Source organism: Nylanderia fulva, unplaced genomic scaffold (assembly GCF_048542155.1).
Source record: "Nylanderia fulva isolate GAGA-0341 unplaced genomic scaffold, ASM4854215v1 Scaffold1249, whole genome shotgun sequence".
Lineage (NCBI taxonomy): Eukaryota > Metazoa > Arthropoda > Insecta > Hymenoptera > Formicidae > Nylanderia > Nylanderia fulva.
Genome location: NW_028189463.1, coordinates 1 through 14,315, shown reverse-complemented (window position 1 = coordinate 14,315; position 14,315 = coordinate 1). Strand labels below are relative to the sequence as shown.

At 51.9% G+C, this 14,315-nt stretch overlaps 2 pseudogenes; both read left to right on the top strand.

Moving 5' to 3' along the window:
- Window positions 1-262: 262 nt before the first annotated feature.
- On the top strand, window positions 263-394 carry LOC146724593 (5.8S ribosomal RNA; annotated as a pseudogene).
- Window positions 395-1,472: 1,078 nt separating this feature from the next.
- Window positions 1,473-3,808, top strand: LOC146724592 (large subunit ribosomal RNA; annotated as a pseudogene).
- Window positions 3,809-14,315: the final 10,507 nt, after the last annotated feature.

The window sequence follows — 14,315 nt, the reverse complement described above, 5'->3', positions numbered from 1 at the left end:
GGATCGATGATATTCGACCAATCTGTCAAACTGTGCGCGTCCGACGGTTCTTCAAAGAGCTTCCGCCCCGGCTCTCCCGTGCGGGAGAGACGCTCCGAACGAGCACCAACACACAACTCTTTTTTGTGCCGTTAGCCTTCCCTGGCGGGAGCGCGGTCCGCGCGCGTCCGAGGACGCGCGCGGACAGGCTGATAGAAGAGCCACCACGAATTCTCTCTTTTCTCGTCAGATAGAGAGAGAGACCACGATGGTTGAACGAGAAGCTCGTGGGTCGATGAAGAACGCAGCTAATTGCGCGTCAACTTGTGAACTGCAGGACACATGAACATCGACATTTCGAACGCACATTGCGGTCCACGGATACAATTCCCGGACCACGCCTGGCTGAGGGTCGTTTTAGTACCCCTAAACTGCTTACGTCCGAAAAGCGCGCACTTCCACGACGCGGGGCGACCAGAGAATGGCGCGCGCGTCGCCTGTGCCCTGTGCAACGCTACAATGGGCGTACGAGCAATCGTTGGACGTTCGCCCGAGGTGTCTGTGCCGCGCCGACCGGCCGCGGTGCAAATCCTGGCGTCGTTCTGAAATGACACACCGAAAATAATAATAATGAGGAGGAGAGAAGCGCACAAGCGTGTAAAACGCCTTGGCGAACGCGCGCCCAGAGAATGCTCGCGAATTAAGAGGGGGAAGCGTGTTTGTGTGATCCAAGTCGTGTGTGTACGCGAGAGCCGAGGAAAATGGGATGAGAGTAAGAGCGCGCGCGAAGGGAGCAACAAACGGCCAAAAAAAGGTGTCAGGACGGTGAATGGCACCGCTTTCGCTAGAGCGGCGCGTGCGTCGTTGTCTCCCGAAAGTAGGTAGCGCTTTGTCCTCACCGTCTCTCCTCTCCGTACATCACACAGACTGACCGGACTGCTCTCGCACTCTGTGCCGCGTCTCTCGGTACGATAGCGCTCGCGCGTCTTATGCCGAGGCGCCCTTGCCCCGCACACCCATAACGGTATTACGGAGAAATATACGGCGCGTCGTCGTCCGGCGGAGAGAGCATTGTAATCCTTTACCTCTCTTACGGAGACTAGGGGTTTTGAAATCGCGAGCCGACCGCGTGTCATCGAGTCCACGAAATTTTCGTAAAGCGAAAAAAGGGGACCGGCGCGCCGCGTCGTGTACTCGTCGAATCGATTCCGCCCGAATTTCTGTAAGATAAAAGATAAAGGGGAGAGCCGAGAATCTCGAACCCCGCGATATATCGTCTCCATTACGCACCAACGAGTGTGTGTGCGGTTAGGCGCCCCGGCGATTTGCCTTCTCGCGTATTTCGTTGCTGCCGCTGCTGCTCTCTCGTTTCGACGCTTCTCTCTCTCTCCCTCTTATAATATATATTATAGAGGAGAGACGACGATGAGTCGACGCGGAGGAGGCAACGGCTACGAAAGCTCACTAGCGACGCCTCGAGCCAGGCGAGATTACCCGCTGAATTTAAGCATATTATTAAGCGGAGGAAAAGAAACGAACCAGGATTTCCTTAGTAGCGGCGAGCGAACAGGAAAGAGCCCAGCACCGAATCCCGCGGTTCCGCCGCAGGGAAATGTGTGTTTGGGAGGATCCGCTTATCCCGAGGTTGCCGCGTCGCGTCCAAGTCCATCTTGAATGGGGCCACTTACCCGTAGAGGGTGCCAGGCCCGTAGCGACCGTGCGCGCCTCGGGAGGATCTCTCCTTAGAGTCGGGTTGCTTGAGAGTGCAGCTCTAAGTGGGGTGGTAAAACTCCATCTAAGGCTAAATACGACCACGAGACCGATAGCGAACAAGTACCGTGAGGGAAAGTTGAAAAGAACTTTGAAGAGAGGTTCAAGAGTACGTGAAACCGTTAGGGGGTAAACCTAAGAAACCCAAAAGATCGAACGGGGAGATTCATCGTCAGCGGCGCTGGCTTCGCGTCGGTCGGCGATGTCCCGCGGAGTCCTTGCGGCTCGCGCGCGGGCACGCTACCGTGCGCCGATGTCCGGCGCTCGTCGTCGTGCACTTCTACCCCAAGTAGAACGTCGCGACCCGCTGGGTGTCGGTCTACGGCCCGGGTGCGGTGTCCTGTCGCGTCGCCGGTAAAACGGCACGCGACACAACCCTCGGTCGCCCGGCCGGCTGCTCGGCGGTACGCGCAAGGTATCAGGCCGCACTATTCACGGTGCGTCGAGACCGTCGCAAGCGCGCGCCCACGGTACTCGGAGGTTACGGACTTCGCGCCGTCCCCGGTCCTGGCCGCTGTTGGTTACAGTACGGTACACCTTCGACAGGCCTGCGAACGTCTCCCGCGGTCTCGCGGGAGACCGATACCGGTCGGCGACGCTACTGCTTTGGGTACTCTTAGGACCCGTCTTGAAACCGGACCAAGGAGTCTAACATGTACGCGAGTCATTGGGACTTGTCGCGAGACCTAAAGGCGTAATGAAAGTGAAGGTCGGCCCTGGCCGTCGACCTAGGGAGGATGGGCCGCGTCGCGATGCGGCCTCGCACTCCCGGGGCGTCTCGTTCTCATCGCGAGAAGAGGCGCACCCAGAGCGTACACGTTGGGACCCGAAAAGATGGTGAACTATGCCTGGTCAGGACGAAGTCAGGGGAAACCCTGATGGAGGTCCGTAGCGATTCTGACGTGCAAATCGATCGTCGGAACTGGGTATAGGGGCGAAAGACTAATCGAACCATCTAGTAGCTGGTTCCCTCCGAAGTTTCCCTCAGGATAGCTGGCACTCGGCCGTTCCGCACGGAACGCGCGCGAGTCTCATCTGGTAAAGCGAATGATTAGAGGCCTTGGGGCCGAAACGACCTCAACCTATTCTCAAACTTAAATGGGTGAGATCTCTGGCTTTCTTGAATTATGAAGCCACGAGCATCTTCGGATCAGAGTGCCAAGTGGGCCATTTTTGGTAAGCAGAACTGGCGCTGTGGGATGAACCAAACGCAGAGTTAAGGCGCCCAACTCGACGCTCATGGGACACCATGAAAGGCGTTGGTTGCTTAAGACAGCAGGACGGTGGCCATGGAAGTCGGAATCCGCTAAGGAGTGTGTAACAACTCACCTGCCGAAGCAACTAGCCCTGAAAATGGATGGCGCTGAAGCGTCGAGCCTATACTCTGCCGTCAGCGGCAAGTGGGGCGGCAACCGGGAGCGGGCGTTAGTCTTCTCTCGCGTCGTCACGAAGCCCTGACGAGTAGGAGGGTCGCGACGGTGAGCGCAGAAGGGTCTGGGCGCGAGCCTGCCTGGAGCCGCCGTCGGTGCAGATCTTGGTGGTAGTAGCAAATACTCCAGCGAGGCCCTGGAGGACTGACGTGGAGAAGGGTTTCGTGTGAACAGCCGTTGCACACGAGTCAGTCGATCCTAAGCCCTAGGAGAAATCCTATGTCAATGACGGCGTACAATATACTCGAGTTGTCGAGAAATAATAATAAATATTATACGAAAGACACACGCCCGTCGGGCGAAAGGGAATCCGGTTCCTATTCCGGAACCCGGCAGCGGAACCGCATACAATTCGGGGCCCTCGTAAGAGTGTTCGTCGGGGTAACCCCAAAATGACCTGGAGACGCCGTCGGGAGATCCGGGAAGAGTTTTCTTTTCTGTATAAGCGTTCGAGTTCCCTGGAAACCTCTAGCAGGAGATAGGGTTTGGAACGCGAAGAGCACCGCAGTTGCGGCGGTGTCCGGATCTTCCCTCGGACCTTGAAAATCCAGGAGAGGGCCACGTGGAGGTGGTCGCGCCGGTTCGTACCCATATCCGCAGCAGGTCTCCAAGGTAAAGAGCCTCTAGTCGATAGAATAATGTAGGTAAGGGAAGTCGGCAAATTGGATCCGTAACTTCGGAATAAGGATTGGCTCTGAGGAGCGGGGCGTGTCGGGCTTGGTCAGGAAGCGGGTCTGGCTGACGTGCCGGGCCTGGGCGAGGTGAACGGTCGGCGTTCTCGCGCCGGTCCCGGGATCCGAGCTCGGTCCCGTGCCTTGGCCTCCCGCGGATCTTCCTTGCTGCGAGGCTTCCGTGGCGGCGCGAGCCGTCGTGGTCGTCCTCTTCGGCCGCCATTCAACGCTCAGCTCAGAACTGGCACGGACTAGGGGAATCCGACTGTCTAATTAAAACAAAGCATTGCGATGGCCCTCGCGGGTGTTGACGCAATGTCATTTCTGCCCAGTGCTCTGAATGTCAACGTGAAGAAATTCAAGCAAGCGCGGGTAAACGGCGGGAGTAACTATGACTCCCTTAACGTTCTCTGGGACGTTCTCACATACCCGTCCACCGGCCGGAACCCCTTTTGGCGCCTGTCGAAGATGTCGAGGGCTTGCCAATCTCTTTGCCAATATCTTGTGGAAGTGTCTTATTATAACGGATCCTATGCTGAGAGGTCGTATTCCGTCGGACCTGGCCGATCGGACATACCCCCCCTTCTCAAGGAATACCGTTTCTGGTGTTGGCGATTGATGAGGGGATCGTCTCTGCAGGAGCAGCAGATTGAACAGAAGCGCAAGTAAGAATCGCTAGGAACAGCGTTCCACATTCCTCGGCGTGAATCTTGGTGCCAATCCGGGTCGCAGTGCCAGTTCCTTACGGGAAATCTGTTTCCCTCTGCAGGTTGTTATAGGAATCTTAGATGCTAAGGTCTTATCCGCCACAGGAACTGGATCCCGTGGCAGCGCCATCGCCGAGGACCTTCGAGGTGAACTCCCCCTCTCGGGCCCGACGGCATACGGTTTCCGCCAGCACTCGCAGCTGTGCCGCTTCCCCAACGACTCCTCACGCAAGTCCGTCATGTCTCCATCCGCACCGCTGGAGGCCTCCATAATGGGGCGCCAGCAGTTAAGGAATTGACAGCAGACGGCCTCTCGCGCACCGAGTCGCCCTCGAGGATACGCGACAAACAGGACTTCTTGTTCTTTCTGTAGAAGGATTGCACAATTGCATACTCCCTCTTTCTCTTCTGCTCCTTGCTCTCTCGTTTAACTGGAGGACAGTGCTTCTTTGCCGAAACGCGTTGCGGAGGGCGCACTTGTAGCGGCCGAGGGAAGATCATGCCCAGCCATCTCTCGATAGCCAAGCGACGTCGACCCTCCCCGCCGTCAGAGCATCTTTTGCCGTGCCAGCAAGAGTATCAGCCTCGTAGCTACGGAACGCCGCACTCTGCTCTACGAGTGATTGTATCTTGTCCCGCAGTTTCTGAGAACTTTGTTCAGGGGAGGCTGATTGTGCGCTTTGATCGTCAGCTACTATCCTCAATGGGCCGCAGGAATGGTGTCGGCTCGTGTAATCACCGCACCCCATCCCTATCGCCCTCATCGATCACAATCGCGCGACGCGATTAGGATCTCTTGGCAGAAGTCTCTAACCATCACTCGGTAAGGCTCCTGTTCGCCGTTTACCCTTGATGGCTTCGAGACTCCTATTGGGGGAACCTTGTCTCCAGATACTTGGTTAATGAAAGTTTCCCCGGCTAAGGTGCCTTCAGCCTCAGCGCGTGCCATAGTCTAGCTTTTTCCCAACTGACCATCTGGCCTTTACTTACGCGGTCAACAGTGATAGCACTGTTTGGCTTGTAGTGGTTGTGCACGTACTTTGTGGACCCAAGACCACGGCATGTTTATGGAATCCTCGCCGAACATGCTCACAAGCTGAACCCATCTCCTCCTCTAGGCTGTCCACTTCAGCCTGGCTGGTCCTTATAGTGATTCGCGACGGACCAGCTGCGACCCCGTCAGGGTCCTCCGCACCTCTAGAGCGCTCACTCAAGCGAGCACTCGAACGCAGACCCGGGGCCATCCGAGAAACCGGGACATCAGAATATTCTAGCTTAGCAGAGGTAAACAGGATTTCCGTAAGGACTGGCACTGCGCCCGGATGGACCAGATTACGCCGAGGATGTGGGAACGCTGTTTCTGCGATTCTTCGTGCGCTTCTGTTCAATCTGCTGCTCCTGGCAGAGACGATCCCCTCGTCAATCGCCACAACCAGAACGGTGGCCACAACTCCTTGAGAAAGGAGGTATGTCCGATCGGCCAGGTCCGACGGAGTACCGTCCTCTCAGCATAAGATCCGTTATAACAAGACACTTCCACAAGATATTGGCAAAGAGATTGGCAGCCCTCGACATCTTCGACAAGCGCCAAAGGGGGTTCCGGCCGGTGGACGGGGTATGTGAGAACGTCACAGTCCTTTCATCCGTGCTTTGGGACGCCCGGAGGCGTTGTCGTTCTCTGCATGTTGCGTGCGTTGATCTGTCGAAAGCTTTCGATACAGTTGCGCACGCTGCTATTCATACGACTCTCGATGAGCTGGGGCTCCCTCGGGAGTTTAGAGAGTACGTAAGGGCTGTCTATTCGAATGCGCTGACCGAGTTGCAGGGGGTCAGCGCTGAGGAAGTGTCGGCCATCATGATTGGCCGTGGCGTGAGACAGGGTGATCCGTTGTCGCCCCTGCTGTTCAATCTGGTCGTAGATAGAGCACTAGGAATTCTCTCGGAGGACGTCGGCTATCGGTTGTGTAACCGGCTTATCAATGCGCTGGGCTACGCAGACGACATTGTGCTCCTGGTCTCTACCAGAGATGGTCTGCAGAAGAACTTGACACGGCTTCATGACGCCTTTATGCGAAATGGGCTCGAGATCAACGCGAGAAAGACGGAGTGCTGTCCATGGTGGCGTCCGGCAGAGAAAAGAAGGTGAAGGTGGACACCACACCTTATTTCACCGTGGGGGGAGCGATGATACCGCAAAGATCCCTGGTCGATGTCTGGACGTATCTGGGCTGCGAATACACAGGTGGCTAGGGAACTCGCAAGCGATCCACCCTTAGCTCAAGCCATCGAACAACTCACGAGGGCACCTCTTAAGCCGCAACAGCGGCTGAGGTTGTTGCGTGACTGTCTCCTTCCACGGTATTATCACCGATGGACAGTGGGTACGGTCTCGGCCAAAACCCTCAAGGGTAAGAATATCATCTTACGCACCGCGGTGCGACGATGGCTGCGTTTCCCCATGATTGTTCTTGCTGGATACCTGCATGCCGCCGATACAGAGTGGCGGGCTTGGAATGCCTCTATTGAGATACGTGATCCCAATTCTGAAACATAACCGACTGCAGCGGTTGTGTCGGAGTACTCTACCCGAGCATGCGCAGCTGCCGAAACCACGTAGGTGGCTAGGCAGCTTGTCTGGTGTGAAAACCAGATGCGAGTGGCGGGGGTCACAGAGTGACTACGACCGCTGAGCTCAGACAGCAGTGTGCTAGCACCATGGCTGACGCTGTCGAAGGCCTTCGCGAAATCCAGCGGAGGCAACGTGCATCTCGCGACGACGGGACCTGGCGTCCATTAAGAGGGAGCCTCGTAGCTACGGAACGCCGCACTCTGCTCTACGAGTGATTGTATCTTGTCCCGCAGCCTCTGAGAACTTTGTTCAGGGGAAGCTGATGTGCGCTTTAATCGTCAGTACTAGCCTCAGTGGCCGCAAAGAATGGTGTCGGCTCGTGTCATTACCGCACCATCCCTATCGCCCTCATCGATCACAATCGCGCAACGCGATTGGATCTCTTGGCAGAAGTCTCTAACCATCACTCGGTAAGGCTCTTGTTGCCGTTTACCCTTGATGGCTTCGAGACTCCTATTGGGGGAACCTGTCTCCAGATACTGGTTAATGAAAAGCTCCCCGGCTAAGGTGCCTTCAAACCTCAGTCGCGTGCATGAGTCTAGTTTCCCTCAACTGACCATCTGGCCTTTACGCGGTCAACATTGATAGCACTGTGGGCTTGTAGTGGGTGAGCACGTACTTTGTGGACACCAAGACCACGAATGTTAACTGCGTGTAGGGGGCAAACGGATTGACAAACGAGATAGAGCCCCCAAGAGAAACCCCGGTCTTTCTTAGCCCCACAACTCACCATGACCGTAGGCGCATGGCCACGAAGCCCTTAGGGGCGCCGCTACTTCGCTGTACAACTCTCTTAGTCGACAACCGACGAGTTAAACTTCCAAAGTAGGCCGTTCCGGGAGCACCACAACGGAGGTGGATTGGACAACTTGGACGTGAGAGGCTGAAGCGTCCTTACTAGAGACTTAGTTGGCAGAATCACGAAAACAACCACGAATCTCATAAGTTCCATGCAGGTGTTGCTTTGAGGACGGAGCGTCATAGTTACTCCACACAATTTTTTGTTCTTCTATTTCGATTGGATCGGGATCGTCACAGTTTTAGTATGAAATCTCTTTGAGATCTCAACTCTATTCCCTGTCTACGTCATTAATGATAAAGAGTAGGGATTATTTTCCTGGCTCCTTACTTTCACATTTCTGTGTTGTTAGGTTTCTTTATTCTTTCCCAAAGTCCCCGTCTCTTTCATCACCTTTCCACCACTACTCCTTTGTCCTATCTTTTGTTTGCCTTAGGCTTTATCCTCAGCCTTTTCTTTTTGCGTTTTTACTTTCCAGTTCCTTATAACCTCCTTCTTATTTAACTATTGTTATCGCATCTTCGTCTTCTTTGATAGGTTAATTTAGTACTTACTTGTGCGTAGTATCTGACCTCCTTTCTTGTCTTTTACAGCAACTGTAGCAGTCTTGGAGTTCCGCTCCAGTCAAAAAAACAATTTTTTTGGGGGCCCATAGGAGCAGTCCTTTAGCCTTCAGTCAAGGCAACAGCTTGGTAAGCAGCTTTCCATTTCTGTGTCTAAAATACATTTTATGTAGGAGGCTATTTTCTAGTACGCCCATTTGGACAATAGGTATTTATTGTTATAGATTTTTGTTATTTGGTTTATCATTAAACATAAGTCGCGAGAGGTAGCCTTTGTCTCCATACATCCTCTTACTTCATTTACTCCTGTGCTCTGTTCTAATCTTTCATATCCATCCTTTCTCAATGTTCAGAATCACTCAGCATTGTGTTCCCTTAATGCGTCGTCTTCAGTGTCTTTTTGGGTACTACCGAAGGACGGTTGGGTGATCTACTTCAGTCCACTTAGCGCAAAACAGCATTCTTTTTCTCTCTCTTTCGCGTTCAGAGTTATCGGTACTTTCGGCCAGCATAGTCGTTACCAAAAGTATCAGCCATAGTTTTTGTGGTTTTTGTTTGAGTTTGTTGTTCTTCCCATGTTATATCCCACGAGTTATGGCGGAAAAAAAATGTGACACTCAGGCAAGCCCCATCAACCTGGGTAAGGCGACCGGCCTTATATACCCAAAGGTTGCGACAGGTTGCACCCCTGGTGGGTAGTTTGCGGTTTCGCGCAAAAACTTTAACCTCCCCGCGGCCATGAAGCCCCCTAGACACGATGCCTCCCATCCTGGACATTGAAAGGGACCTCGGTCCTTCCGGGTGCGTCCATGTGCCGTACTACTGTCGAAGCGTCAGTTAGCATCATGGGGGAAAGTAGATAGGACAGATAGATGTCGTGGTTGATTTAACGGGCTTTTTGGTAACTGATAAGAGAGCTAATCCCACGACCCAAATTGGGTGCGGAATGGGATAATAAGCCCAATCAGCTCGTTCCAGGCAGGCCAGGAATACTACCGTAGCGCATTCCGAGTTTTGTAGGAACTCTTCGGGCAACCCACCGGGGATTGGGGCGAGGCCTGGCCAACGCGCTACCAGTGTGCAGGACTGGTTGCACGACAGAACCGCTTGCACCGTCGAGCGGTCCGAGTAGCCACTAACACAGCATGCGCTTTCAAACCACTACCACCACGCCGTCCGACCTCACTGGCCGGGACGAGGGGGACGAAATCCCCCGGGCACCCGACTCCACGTTTTCTTCGGTACCAGTCAAAGACACTGGTTGGATTTTCGTGGCGAGACCCTCCCAGTTTACTTTCGAGGCAGACACCTCTACAGGAGTGGTCGGCCCTAGTTCCTCGGGTAACATCGGACTTCTCTTATCCTCCTGTCAGCAGTCGCCCTCCTCTCTGAATACTCATCTTCGCATACACACAAAACTTTCATACCTTTCCTTACATTCCAACATGCGACTCACATCCACACTGCCATTCTCTCGCCAAAATCACACCCCACTCACTCAGGTTCCTCACTCACAGATCATTGGACACTCAACCAACACAATGCTTTTAAGTCTCTCTCTCCGCTCGCACAGCATTAGCTTCTTACTCTCAGACAGACCACGCTTATACAGGAATTCATTAAACTTCCATTGCCCTGTCAGGATATAGCCCAGGCTCAAGCTAGCTCCGAACTCTCGGCACTCACCCGCGAACTTACATCGTTATAATTCATAGTCACTATTCATTTCTCGCACTTATTCCATCAGTCGGACAACATCGCATACAGCCTTTCCCACTCACCAAATTCCATACATCCTTCCACACCTCTCTCACGCAAGTCCAATCTCATTCACTACATTATACTTCACTTATACTAATCCCTTTCACCTATATCACATCACTCGTCCACTGCCTCAAGGTCCCACGAGCAAGCTCATCCAAATAGGGACTTGATGGCCGCTCGTGGAAGACCGTTTACATACATTCAGACACGCACTCAACACCACTCGATGATTAAACAGATGTTAGGAGCTCCCTCGCATATTCAAAATCTCCTCACTCCATACCATTTACACTCGTTCCACTCATCACACACGAACAGAACGCCATTTGTACAACACAGTCACAGCCTTTCTTTCGCAAACCCCAACACGCCACTTCTCAACAAGCGTTCGTAAGTTTCCCACCACATTCTACATTTCTTCTCAGACACTCCCGATGCAACCTGGGTTAAGTCCTTTTACTCACACAAAACACCCAGCTAATTTACGCTCCTCGATTACCTCACGCATCTATCATTCACTCGTACATTGGGATTAGGCCTAGTACCAGCCAACTACCTTTATCAACATCATCACACAGTCTTGTTCTTAGACACACTCACACTTACTTTTCACTCCCATTCGTACACCATTCTCATCCACTAGACCCGTTATCTCCAAACTCCGCTCGGCTCTGTCCGTCCACGAACAAACAAACATGGGTGTCAAATCCGCGTACGCACCCACTTTAATTCACTCTCACGCAAGCCGCCACAACAGTTCATACATCATTGTTCCAGATAAACGGATCACAGATGGAGCCCTTCGGGCCGCCAGCTTTAAGTCTTTCACACTGGGTTCACACGCATCCATTTCTGCATACACGCCTGCCGACTAAAATAGCTCTTCCCTAATTCAATTTCTTCACATTCAACCTCACGCAATTCTTCGATCACACATTTCCATTCTAGGTTATCAAACGATCCTTGAAAGTCCACCGAAACAACTTCCTACACATACTTTCTCTCCCGACACCAATTCACCAGTCATGCAACTTCGATTCCATCAGCTCGGTATCGACCGATTTCCTTAGAATCCGTATCTGGGCGTTCACAAATTCTTCCACCAATCGTTCGCTAGAGTTCCTTCCAAATCATTCGCCTCCAACACTTTCCCAGCACGTGACAGCAGTCAAATGGGACATAAGCCCAGGGTCCGTCCGACCCTAGTTTATCGGGAGACTTCAAAAACCACTACCACCCCCGTCGCCAGTATTCCACGCGGGGCGGAAACACGCTGTTGTATTCAGACATCATCATACATCTTTTCATCCACTACCGGGACAGCACGCCAAATCGCTCGCAACTCTCAGCACGCCACTCCATACCAGGTGACTTAACCAATTTTATCGATCTCACTGCCACATCCACTGCGCCTCAATTCAAAGCTTTGCTCATCCCTCACGTTATCCATGGCTCTATCGCCACGTTCGTCCTTGCTTGGCCGGGACGAATCTCTTCTATTAAGCTCAATCCGCGCTTTCTTTTCATGTTAAGCGTCACTTATACACCCCACTTTTATGCCAACTTAATTTTACCCTATCTCGCTTTTCACCATGAACTTTCCTTATATACATCGCTCCATGGATCCCTAGTACACAGTCCACGCACAACAAATCGCTTTCCAATTTTCTTTCTTTACACTCTTCGCATTTCCTCCCTATACTCACAGCAAAACATATCATTTTTATATTCATCATTCTTTCTTCCCACTCTGCTTCCAGCCTCTTCTCGCACAGCTGGTAGGCAAGTCTGCTCCTTCCTACAGAATTCTTTCAGTTTCTCAGCTCATCGTCCCCACACCAAGCTTCCTAGCATACACAGGTTTACCCTCTTATCCATCGCATCATGCATTTATGGTATTCCATTTCATCATTCGATCTACACAGCTTCTGGCGCATCCGCTTCGTCTATGGGCGCTCGCTGCAATCCTCGAAAGCACTCTCTCGCAGATCACCAGATACTCCTTCCCAGTCTACGTCCTGTCACACCCATCTAGCAGCCCTATTCGTACCTACATTCTCTCTGTGGAACCATCCAGTAATAAACAATTACGTGATGTCACTCACTGCCTAGCAGTAGGCGTTACTCCCATAATACCGGCACCTCCATTCACGCAGTTTCACGAATCGAAATGGGACTTCTGATGTCCACTTTCTCCCATTCGGCCGATGAAACGAGTTTAAAATTATACTCGCTTGTGTCTTTGTCAGTCAACAACATTCATGTTACCGCTCGCAATCATCCATTCCCAATCACTCTACAAGCGCTTTTCACTCTCTCTGCTCCTCCACCCTTTGCTATACCACAGCGGAGACGAGAGACGGTCCAGTCAGCATTCCATACCTTATCAGCAGACGCTTTCTCCCGGACCCGTTCTCACATACTCTGTCCATGACGCCCAAAGGAGGGCTCGATACACTTTACCAAAGGGCAATACATGGACACCACATACATTGCCAAAAGTCCTCCTTTCAACCACCACACTGTACACTACAAAGAAATTAGTACACTCTCTCACGTCACATCACCGTCTAACCTAGAGGCTTGTGTACCACCACTGCTGCTTTCACGTACACTTTGCACACAATCACATCTCCATACCTATGGGCAAGCCAACCACACGTCCATGCCTTTAATAACGGTTCTATTCGGCAGCTCAGTGCTACACCACTCGGACGTTGGCGCACATCTCACCCAGATAACACATAACCGAATACGCTCTCTGGCAGTAACTGCACACATTCAAGCACCATTCATTTCGTCATTTATTCCGCCTTTCTCTCTTTCTAACGCTCTCACGTATTAGGCCACACCTTCGGACAGACGAGTGATTAAAATTTGCTCCCTTTAAGCTTCCACGTTCGACACAAACTTTCATTTACAATCCTCATCAGTGTCCTTACATCATACGTCTATTTGTTGGCACCGTCTGTCCTTTTCGGTGCATTGCCGCATCATGGGCCCAAATGCGAAGCACCTTTTGGCCCTCAGAAACACTGAAAAACTCTTTTACCCAAAAAGGTTCCAAGGGACAAACAATCGTCCGCACTACGAGCAACATTTTTTTTTTGCAAATCGTAACTTCCCAATATCACATTTTGAAAGGGTTTCATTTTTCTTTGCATTTCCCACTACAACACGCCCCAAAAGTTCCATAAATTTCCTCTCATCCACTGGGCCCCTTTTAAGCTCCCCCTCCCTACATTCTCTCTTAAAAACTTCACTCGCCCCAAACATTCGGCACATCGTCAAGATGATCTTTGGGGCCCATCTTTCGGGGGGCAGCTAACCTTTAGGCCAGCATTTTTAAACTGGGGCCACACTCCCCTTATTTTTTCAACTCACTCCGCCCCATGTTTCAATCGCTTTCACCTCATTTTCCTTTTCTTTCCCCCACCGCTTTCACACGCACATTCATGACTTGCTCACAGGGTTCATTTATTTTTCCTTTACTTTCCCCCCTTTTCACATCGAAAATTCTCATCCGCTTTTAATATTACCGCATAACTCTTCTTTTGTTTTCACTCGTTTTCATTCATTTTCCCCCACCCTTTTTTTTCACGCCCTTTTTAAATTTTTCGCACTCACGCCGCCCTAGTCATTCCCCCTTTCCCCCGTTTGGCAAACCCGACTCGCTCGAAGATACAATATCCAGTTTCCCCTGTATTCTCTCATTTTTTTCACAAATTTTAAACATTGTTCCCCATATTCTCCAACCCAAAGTCCAGGATTTTTTTACCCCGCCCCTTTGAAATTTTGTTCGTCTCCGTAAAAAGGAAAAATTTTGGAGTCTCGCCCCAATTTCTCTCATACACGCATCCCCACTCACCCCCCGCAAAAGCTCTCATTCTTTCCTCATTCATTAATCAAGACGAAAGTTAGAGGTTTTGAAGGCGATCAGATACCCCCCCTAGTTCTAAACCTAAAAGATTTTCCAGCTAGCGATCCGCCCAAGTTCCTCCGA